Here is an 11489-nt window from a genome sequence, read left to right as displayed (position 1 = left end):
GGGGTGAGGTTAAGGTTTCCTTTTAGTTGTTGTTTGAAGAGTTAAAGCTTCATGAATTATCAGACAATAGTGTGACAATAATGGCATAGTGCAGTAGTTCCCAAACTGGGGGGCGCGCCCCCTAGGGGGGCGAGATTGGAAGGTAGATTAGTTTTTCTCAGTCGCTTTGGTACATCTCTCAGATCAGAATTGAAATTCTCAAAACTACTTGTTCAATCTTCACATCATTGTGTCACTTGTGCACATCAAAAAAGCAGTTTCTCATTTCTTTGAACACGTTGCAAATGCATTTGTCATCCATGCAAATGATAATGTACAATTTTCTGCTGTTTCCTACATTATCAGTTGTTTATGTCATGTTGATCAAAATGTATTATCTCTGTCTCTGTTGAATAGTCTCACCCCCCACAACATTTAGGCATTAGTTCATCGCATAAGTCTTTACATGCAAAATGGTTGAACAAGTTGTCATAATGTGTCAGCATATTTCTATACATTTCCATTAGACTTTGTTTCTAAATCTGGCCTGAATTGGTAAATTGATCCCAGGTGAATCTTGACTTTCTGTAATGAAGGGAAATATGTCAAGCATTAGATCAACCAATGATCAACCAGTTTTCTGAAATAGCTCAAAGGTGCATCTCATGAACTATCAGCTGGCAAGTATACATATAGCCGGAGCACAACACAATGTTACAATGTCTGACAATGGAAGGACAAGGAATTGGACAAGGTCAACAGCCAGAGAGAAGAAGAAGAGGAAGAGGAGTGAGGCTGCGTGGCGGAGGAGTTGGGAGGAAAAACAGAGGAAGAGGCAGAAGAGGCCGAGGACATATGCGCGTTCCTGATGAGATAAGAGCTACACTTGTAGACCATGTTCTCAATCATGGGCTTACAATGGCCGAGGCTGGTCGAAGGGTGCAGCCAAATGTTGGGAGAACAACTGTGTCCTCAATCGTTCAGACTTTTCGTCGACAGAACAGGTATGTAATCTAACAATAGGCACTGTACTGTAATACTGTATAGTTTCTGTAATGCTTCATACAATATGACAGTATTCTACTTTCATTTTACAATATACAGTAAGTATACTATGTACAGTGACATTTTATCTTACTCAATTTTGTGTTTTGCATTACTATATTTTTTCCACATAGGACTGCAAGACAACTTCACAGGGGTGGCAGAGGGCCCCTTTTCACACCTGAACAGGAGGAGGCTATTTGCACCATGGTTGTACAAAACAATGCCATAAGACTAAGGGACATAAAGAGTGCCATTATAGAGGACAACAACATCTTTGCAAACATCCAAACAGTCAGCATCTCAACTATTGACAGGGTGCTGAAAAGACATCAAATGAATATGAAGCAGCTGTACTCTGTTCCTTTTGAAAGAAATGGTGAAAGAGTGAAGGAGCTGCGCTACCAGTATGTACAGGTAAAACATGTATGAACAACATGCAATAACTTTACCTCACAGTAAACAGTAGGCTACAACATCGTATAGTGATATACAGTGCAGTAAATGTGACCTTTACACATCGGCTATAGCTGTAGAAAAGAAGATGCAATATGTGCTTTATACATTTGATGTAACTGTATCTTGTCCAAAATGAAAATGCATGTAATTCATAAAACTAATTTTGTGTCTTCTGGATATAGCGTATGATGGAACTGGAAGCAAGTGAACCACCGTACAATTTCATCTACATGGATGAGGCTTGCTTCAACCTAACCAAACACAGAAGGCGTGGTCGAAATATCATCGGCCACAGAGCTACAGTTGATGCGCCAGGCCAACGGGGCGGGAACATAACCATGGGTGCTGCCATCTCTGAGAATGGTGTGCTAACGCATATTCACATTATTGGCCCATACAATACAGAGCGTCTTGTCACCTTTTTAGACACACTCTACAGGGATCTCATCCCTGAACAAGAGACGGCTCAGATTGGAGATAACTTGCCAAAGTATGTGATAGTTTGGGACAATGTCAGTTTCCATTGCTCCAACATCATCAGGCAATGGTTTGCCACCCACAACAGGATGCTGATGGAGTTCCTCCCACCCTATTCCCCATTCCTTAACCCCATTGAGGAATTTTTCTCAGCATGGAGATGGAAAGTTTATGATCACCAGCCACATACACAAATGACCCTTCTGGCTGCCATGGATGCAGCGTGTGATGACATCACAGCAGGTGCCTGCAGAGGCTGGATAAGACACTCCAAAAGATTCTTTCCACGCTGCATCGCAAGAGAAGATATTCGTTGTGACGTGGATGAGAATTTGTGGCCCAACAGACAGGAACGTCAGGAGGTATAAGAAGACTGCACTGTAATTCCTACAGTACTGCATGTACAGTTTTCCCTAAGGAGATTGTCCTATGTTACATTTCTACTTTAGTTTTTTTGTTTTTTGTCTTTTTGCTCTGCAGTGCTGTCTTTTTCTTTTCTGTATCGCAATGACATGATCTGTCAACAAATTGTGGTACAAACAATACAAATGTAAATGTGAATCTTGTCCAGTCTCTTGCAATCAATCTCCCACATACACTAAGGTGTAACTTTACAATTTACAGTAATTGTCATCAAAACTTTAGCCATAGTTTACATCAGAACATCCCTCCAGAGTACACTGACATATTGAACATGACTAAGCAATTTGACTGTCTTATTCGTACACAATGACACAAGCACTTGTGATTCTGATGCACTGACACGTTCATTGACACAGATATTTAATTTTGAGAGATGAACTAAGGATTTTGAGCAAGAGACTGGCTTTTGCAGGTAATCCATGGTGTTTTGCTATTTTTACGAACTGTTTTGAGAAATGCACTTACTGTTTTGCAAATGTCGGTTGATCTGAGAAATGTACCAAAGCGACCGAGAAAAACTGTAATAAAAAATAAATAAATAAAATTAACATTATTTCTTTAAGATTTTGCCTTCAATACATATGTGCAGTGAGAGAGAGACAGGAAAGGGGAATGACATGAAGTAATGGTCTGGCCAGCAGGAATCTAACCGGGGACCTGCTGCTTAAGGCCCCACCACAACTACCCGGTGCTACTGGAAGGAAGATGCATGTGGCAGTTTCTCACCTGCAACCCCGGTTTGAGAGGATCTGTAACATGAAACAAGGCCACCCCACTCACTGAAAAGGTGTGGGGATTAAAACTGACATTTTTTGCAGAGCAATTGTTGAAATTTGGATTATTTGTTTAGCTATTGCTGCTGTTTTTCAAAAATATGTTGAAAGTAATGCATACTGTATTGTACAGTAAAAAGGAAAAAAAAAAATCTGTTATGTACAAAAGGGGGGCCTGGAAAAAAATGTTTGGGAACCACTGGCATAGTGCAAAAATGTCTTCAACTCTGCTGCCATCTAGTGGACGTGAGTTTGTAGTGCATCCTTTCAATTTATGACAAGGTAGCAGACTAGATAGATAGATAGATAGATAGATAGATAGATGAGAGAAACTCACAAAATTATTTTATTTTATAAGTAGAGATAAACTCCAGTTAAACTGTCTGCACTTTACCCCAAACAATTATTCTTATCACACATAGCCTTGTAACAGAAACTACTGATATGCCCTGTGGCATGTAAATAGATTTTACACATACCTTTATCTGGTACTTGTCACTGCATATGATAAGTTTGTGTGTGTGTGTGTGTGTGTGTGTGTGTGTGTGTGTGTGTGTGTGTGTGTGTGTGTAAATAACATCAGTTAAATGGGCCCTTGTTTAACTAATACTGATGTTAAAAGTGTAAATAAATGATAATGTTGCCTCTCCCCAGCGCCACCTCAGACCCAGCCAGTCCTAACCAGATCCACAGTGAGAGAAAACAGGAGAAAAATAACAATCTCTGCCAACAACTATGCTACAACAAGCACAGACAATTAATTTTGTAATTTCAGAAAAACCTCATCAGCTTACTTTAGAGCAAAAGTAGCAAATAACGAGAGATAACTAGTGGACTCAGAAGTTCAATATTTGTTTTTCAAGAAGACTGAAAATGGCAAGTTTTCTGGAAAAGTGATATTCAAATACAGATACTTAAATGTATTAATTTAATTAGTTTCTGTCCATCCCTGTAGATCAGGTTATTGATTCAGCCACTGAAAAGTGTTCTACGTATGTTTTGAGTGATTGCCCATCAGTAACCACAGCAACAGATTCTGATTTTGAATCCAAAGTACACCTTTTCCTGTTCAATGGGTGATCAATGGCCCAAAAGTTTTCATAAAACAGCCTTTGATTCAATCTTCAAATAATAATTATAATAAAACAATGAAAATTAAGCATACTTAATGTCAAACGGCTATAACTTTTAAACCGTTGAGTTAACTCATCACTCACTCACTCACTCATCTTCTTCCGCTTATCCGTTCCCGGGTCGCGGGGGCAGCAGCTTCAGCAGGGATGCCAGACTTCCTTCACCCCAGACACTTCCTACAGCTCTTCCGGGGGGAGTCCGAGGCGTTCCCAGGCCAGCCGAGAGACATAGTCTCTCCAGCGTGTCCTGGGTCTGCCCCGGGGTCTCCTCCCGGTGGGACATGCCTGGAACACCTCCCTAGGGAGGAGGGACATGCCTGGAACACCTCCCTAGGGAGGCGTCCAGGAGGATCCGGTACAGATGTCCAAGCCACCTCAGCTGACTCCTCTCAATGTGAAGGAGCAGCGGCTCGACTCCGAGCTCCTCCCGGGTGACCGAACTCCTCACCCTATCTCTAAGGGAGCGTCCAGCCACCCTGCGGAGGAAACTCATCTCGGCCGCTTGTATCCGCAATCTTGTCCTTTCGGTCACTACCCAAAGTTCATGACCATAGGTGAGGGTAGGTGCGTAGATTGACCGGTAAATCGAGAGCTTCGCCTTTCGACTCAGCTGCTTCTTCACCACGATGGTCCAGTACATCGACCGCATAACTGCGGACGCTGCACCGATCCGTCTGTCAATCTCACGCTCCATCGTTCCCTCACTCGTGAACAAGACCCCGAGATACTTGAACTCCTCCACCTGAGGCAGGACTTCTCCACCCACCCGGAGAAGGCACGCCACCCTTTCCCGATGGAGAACCATGGCCTCGGTTTTGGAGGTGCCGCGTCGCACTCGGCCTCAAACCGGCCCAGCACATGCTGAAGGTCTCGGTCCGAAGAAGCCAACAGGACAACATCATCTGCAAAAAGCAGAGATGAAATCCTGAGGTTCCCAAATCGGATCCCCTCCGGCCCATGGCTACGCCTAGAAATCCTGTCCATAAAAATTATGAACAGGACTGGTGACAAAGGGCAGCCCTGCCGGAGTCCAACATGCACCGGGAACAAGTCTGACTTACTGCCGGCAATGCGAACCAGACTCCTGCTCCGATCATACAGAGACCGGACAGCCCTTAATAGAGGGCCCCGGACTCCATACTCACTCAGCACCCCCCACAGAATGGCACGAGGGACACGGTCAAATGCCTTCTCCAGATCCACAAAACACATGTAGACTGGTTGGGCAAATTCCCATGAACCCTCGAGCACCCTGCGGAGGGTATAGAGCTGGTCCAGTGTTCCGTTGAGGACCGTTGAGTTAATTTGGGTGTAAATACTCTCAAATCAAAGCTGATGAGCCGACTTCTCCGTGTACAGGAGTGCAACTACAGTGTCGTTTTTTCCTGGTCATTGGTTGGTTGGTTGGTTGGTTGGTTGGTTGGTTGGTTGGTTGGTTGGTTGGTTGGTTGGTTGGTTGGTTGGTTGGTTGGTTGGTTTGATTGGTTGGTTTGGTTGGTTGCTTGGTTGGTGGGTTGGTCAGTTGGTCAGTGGGTTGGTTGGTTGGTTGGTTTGATTGGTTGGTTTGGTTGGTTACATGGTTGGTGGGTTGGTTGGTTGGTTGGTTCGTGGGTTGGTCGGTTGGTCAGTGGGTTGGTGGGTATATATATATATATATATATATATATATATATATATATATATATATATCTCTGTGTGAGGCTCTCCCTGTGCATGTGGGACCGTGGTGTCAGTAAGGGCATCTGGTGTAAAACACACGTCAAACAGGGATGTGAAGCTCTGCTCTGGACCATTCAGAAGAGAGGTGGGAGCGGAGTTAAGATGCCCAGCTGCTATGAGCAGAGTTGTTGAAAAACTGTTTTTTCTTAACAAAATCAAATAGCAAACATTTCATTAGCACCTTAGGAAATTGTGTTAGATTTTGTAATAAAAGGATATAACATATCCCATTAAAAGCGATTGAGGATGTTCACCTGCAGAGGAACTCTTTCCAGTAGCACAAAGCTCTGCTTCCTGGTTTACTGAAGCTTTTAGAAATGACCAGTAAGCCTGCAGTCTTGAAGCAAAGTGCTCTGTTGGAATTTAATGGGCCTATTAGGTATTTAAGACATGGTGAAGCTTGATAATTGACCGTGTGTATGATGAGAAGAGTTTTAGAATCGATTTTACATTTGTTACTTGATTTTAGGGCAGCATGATAGTGTGGTGGTCAGCACCATTGAAACGATGAGATTTCTGGATAAAAGTCTAAGCTGGGTCCCATCTGTGTGCGGTTTGCATGTTCTCTAAAGGCACTCCAGTTTAAAAACAGGCGTGTTAGGTAAAGTGTGGATTCAAACGCGAATACAAACGGCTGTCTGTCTCTGCTTGAACCTGTTACAGTCTGGCAACATGTCCAGCTGTAGGTTGAGACTCCAGTCCCCACGTGACACTGATAAGGGTGTATAGAAAATTAACGACTGCATGCTGGGTTTTACAAGTAGCCAATGGAGGGAAGCTAAAATTCCAGCCGACGACTATTTGCATGGATGTTCAAGCAGCTACATGTTTAATGCAAGCTGACCTGTAAAAACAAGCTCTCTCACAATGCATTGCATTACATGTGGTTTAATTGAAGGATTATACTACGTTTTCCTTGATTTGCATGTACCTCATAAGGTCTAGGGTTTCTCCATGACAATGGATGTGTGTATAGCACCACGTGGGAGCAATGGTGTAATGCTCTTGTAGGGAAAACAATGGCCAAGAGTGGAGATTAAGACCGGGGCCCCCCTCAGCATTGTGTAAGCAGCAACAGATGTTCATCATAATTCTCAGTCTTGACCCTTATGTTTCTGCAGCTTCATTTTGATCACGTGATCATATCTGGACGCCCCCAGCACCACCTGGGAATACAACCCATTAATATGTGCAGGAAGTATCCCGCTGTATTATTTATTTTTTTACACTGGCTAGTGGACCATTGTTTAGAAAAGACTGCATGTCTAACTAAACTAATCTAAATTTGCAGTTTACCAATCCAGAAGTGGCCTTCAAAGCAAGAGACTCTTTTTTTTGTGAGTTTAACAATTAGAGAAGAAATGCTGTGCATACAGACACAGGAAATGTCTGGGTTTCCGTTCAAATTACTTCTTATCAATAACATCAAAAAGTGAAGTGAAGCCAACTGAAACAAGCCGTCGCCTTGTTGCGCAACATTTATTTTTTTTTTCAGTTTCTCTTTTCACGTCCGACGTTTTCACTTCAATGCGCGCCTGCAAGCAGTTTAATGTGGTCAAGATCTGCAAGAGACGAAACGCAAGGCCGGATGTTTCACGAGCGTTCGTTTCAAAATAAAAGGCTCGTGTTTGTAACGGTGACGTCACAAGACTGTGCTTACGGAGCGAGTTGTGCTACTTTCATACATTTGCAATCTCAAACAAATTAAAAGAAGTCCAATATAACATTTTACATCATATTTACCCCACCAACCAACTTATATCCAAATTTGTAGACATTGATAGCAGATGTGTATTTTGTAAACATGACGAAGAGATCATCATAAATTTGTTTTATGAATGTGAACATACTTTAAGTTTCTGGAAAAAATGTGAAGAATTTTTTGACATACAAACTAATAATGTAATTAAATTAAAAGCTAAAGATATCTTACTATATTACGAAAACCAAAATGACAAAATTCAACAACTGGTCAACTTAATGATTCTTGTTGCTAAGTTTCACATTCATAAGGCAAAATTCTCCAAATCCTGTCCATCTTTAGTTTCCTTTAGTTGATTTCAAAATGTATTTTGAGACAATACAATTGGTTAATAACAAAAATGTAATACCACTGTTAACCTCATAAAAGAAATGTTTACGGATATCGAATGTATTGCCTTCCTTTTATTATTTAGTGTAATTGTTAATGTCACGAACTACTTGCACTTTATTGTAGCTTTTTTTGTGAAGAGAACAATTTTATATTTTTTGGACTATAATGATGCCTATGTATGTTTGTGTTTTATATTATTGAATGATGTCTGCCATTTATTTTAATGTTATTGTATTTTCTGGAATTGAAATAAAGTTTCATACAAAAAAAAAGTTATCCAGGGTTAATTGCCATTATTTGTATTCATGTACAAATACATCACAGCAGTTCTTTCACAACGGCAATTTTTCTTCTAAGATATTCAAAAGCACATGCCGGGGTTTAGTCATTCATTGGTTTAAAGGAGACATATTATGGGATATAGTGTCCCCTTTTTTTTTAATTGACTCCATTTCCTAAGGTCTTGATGAATTGTTTAGAAGTTAATACTCACACTGAAAGCTCAAATCAGAATCTGATGCTTGCAACTTACTATTTACATGATATAATTGCAAGTGGTCAGATATGATCTGTGTGTCCTTGCTGACATTCCTTAATCAACATGGTTGCTATGGTAACATGCACACCAAGTATGTAAACAAAGCAAACTGGAGAGAAATGGACTGATTTTGCTACTGTTGCGTGCATGGAGACACCACATTTTCTACACGTTACAGGAAAGCAGCAGAGAGTCCAGGAGGAAAGCTGTTAGCTGACATACAACTAAGGCTAGCTCACTGAGGACTCTCCATCACTTCCATCATTATATTAGTTTCAAATTGCAAATGACACGGATGGCTATTGAAATCATATTTGATTCGCCAGACCTTTCAGACTGAGCAGCATCTGTGCAAATCTGATTGGAATCACTTTTGAAAACACCTGAATCCAATTTGAAAAAAGAGCAAACAAACATTTCATTTTAGCTGTTCCGACTGTCAACAAAATATTATACATTCGTAAGATGAACTCAGATTTTCTCTGGCAGTAAGAACACAGCCTGAGATTTTGCTTTGATCAAAATAAAACAGGTACAGAGTACTAAAGTAACATTTTCAAACAGCTGGTTTTAGGGGGGGGAGTTGGCCACTTGACTTTTTTATGCCCCCTCTTTTCATGAGTTACCTCCTTAAAACCTAGACTGTATGACATGAACTCTACCTATCCTGTCATCAACAGGTACTTTTAAAGCCTGTTTTTCCATATACTTCATCACATTTTGTAATGGGTGAAATTAACAGAACTGGAAACCAGCTAGAACAACTCGTCACATTTACATATTTTAGCTTGACTGGCCAAGCTTATGATAGCCTATGATACTACATAATAGTGTTTTACATTCATTCTTCTAAAATCTGCCCAAACACTAATTTCAAGTGTCACCACCAAAACAACGCCCAAAACAAGTGCTGTCAGTGCTAGAACGAAGATAATTTTTTGTTACTTCTGGGTTGGTCTCGATACGGAAGTAAGATTGTTGCTGCTTGGGGCCAAGCACCATCCATCTAACCTCCAGGCTGAGGCTCATGCCTCAGCCTTAGAACAAAAAAATATTGCTTTATATAAATTCTCCTGGCGTGGTGCAAAAAAATCCACCCACCTCAGAGTTTTCATGGGTGTGAAATCAAATGATTGAGACTAAAACCATTTTTTGAACCAAGCTGTAAATACGTTTTTTTTCTGCTGTAAAGTTGGACATGCAACAAATCTTCATTCCACATGAGGCTCAAGTTAAATGGTTGGTGATTGGGCCGAACTAAAATCCGTTGCAGTGCCTCGACTTACCAAAAGTGAGTCAATCTCCATTGACTTCAATGTAAAAATGTCCAACAGAAATAAACATATTGACAGTCTGGTTCAAAAAACTGTATATTCTCAGGTGTTTGATTTCAACTCGGTGATAATTATAATGAAGCAGATATTATTTTGTTCATATGAAGGATTAGATGTATTTCTAATGTGACTGATTGACTGTGGGTTCAGCCAGAGACTAGCCATTATCACTTCCCCATCCGTTATCATCATGCTATCAAGTTTACTGACATAATCAGCAGTTTGTACAAACCCAGAGTCGGCTAACCGCAGCAGTAATTTTTTGATTTGCCATTAAATCAACAAATTAACTGTAAACGTCTGCTGGCAGCTTTTCTGCAGGGATCGCTGGAGGAGCTGGGGGCTACAGCTAACTTTGATTGACATGTGGTGGGAATGTTCCTGAGCAACATTACTGCGCTCAGTAAGAAGAAAAGGAGGGTTCAAAACCGCTTTTCGGAAACCTATGGGTCACGAGACTAATGCTTCGTCCATTGTTTTTACAGTCTTTACTTGGGGTCAACAGACATCTACTCACCTGTGGAGCGAGTTGTCATTTTGGGTAATGCAACTATAATGCAACTCATATTTTAGCATTTGTTTCAACCCCAAAAGTTTGAATGTTGGTGCTTGTTTAACACTGGCGTTATGATTTTGTGATACCTTCAGCATGATGTGAGAGTAGCTAAGGATCGGGTTCCTGGGCGATCTTACGCTTTATTGAGGTTTTTGTAGTGAAATGAGGAGGTATCATAGAGATAACTTCTCATTTCCACTAACTGGATCAGCCGTTCCCCATCCGTGACCGTTTCCTACAGCGCTTTCAACGCGAGAGACAGGAAGAGAATAAAAGCAGGGCGTCCGACAAATGTTCAACTCAAAACGGCGCGCTGCGCAGCGCTGCAGCCAGTTAGGACAGTCCTATAGAAAATAAAGCAATGGAATTGATTTGGTCGCTGATGCTCGCATGCAGTTAGGACACGGTGTAAAGGCTGATTTATGGTTCCGCGTTACACCAAGGCAGAGCCTACGGTGTAGGGTCTGCTTCGATTTAACGCAGAACCATAATTCAGGCTTAACTCCGCCGGCCGGAGCTTCCGCCATTTTTTGGTAGCGGTGTATCGCGTCATTCAGGCAGCCAATCAGCACAGTGCCTCATTATCATAGCCCCGCCCACTCAGAATCCCTCATAGATAATGAGGTTAGAGAATGGGAAGATAAAGACATGGCTCAGAGGCTGAATTTCTAATTTATATAGAAAAAACAATCAAAAACTTGTTCTTAAGACATTCAAGGCCTGTTTAAAATAGACATTAAATGCCATTATAGGCAGTACTCGAGTTGTAAAAAAAAATCAGGGGGGATGGTGGATTTTATCATATGGGGACAGATAATTTGTGCTGATTACAAATAATATAATATATTGCAAATAAAAGCACTGACCAAAACAACTACAGAAATACTGCAGGAATGACATAGCAGCAGTTAAATGCAGCCTTCTGTAAGCTTTAAATATCCACTGGGCTTACATCAAAT

Source organism: Cololabis saira, chromosome 4 (genome assembly GCF_033807715.1).
Source record: "Cololabis saira isolate AMF1-May2022 chromosome 4, fColSai1.1, whole genome shotgun sequence".
Taxonomy (NCBI): Eukaryota; Metazoa; Chordata; class Actinopteri; order Beloniformes; family Belonidae; genus Cololabis; species Cololabis saira.
This window is presented reverse-complemented; position numbering follows the sequence as displayed.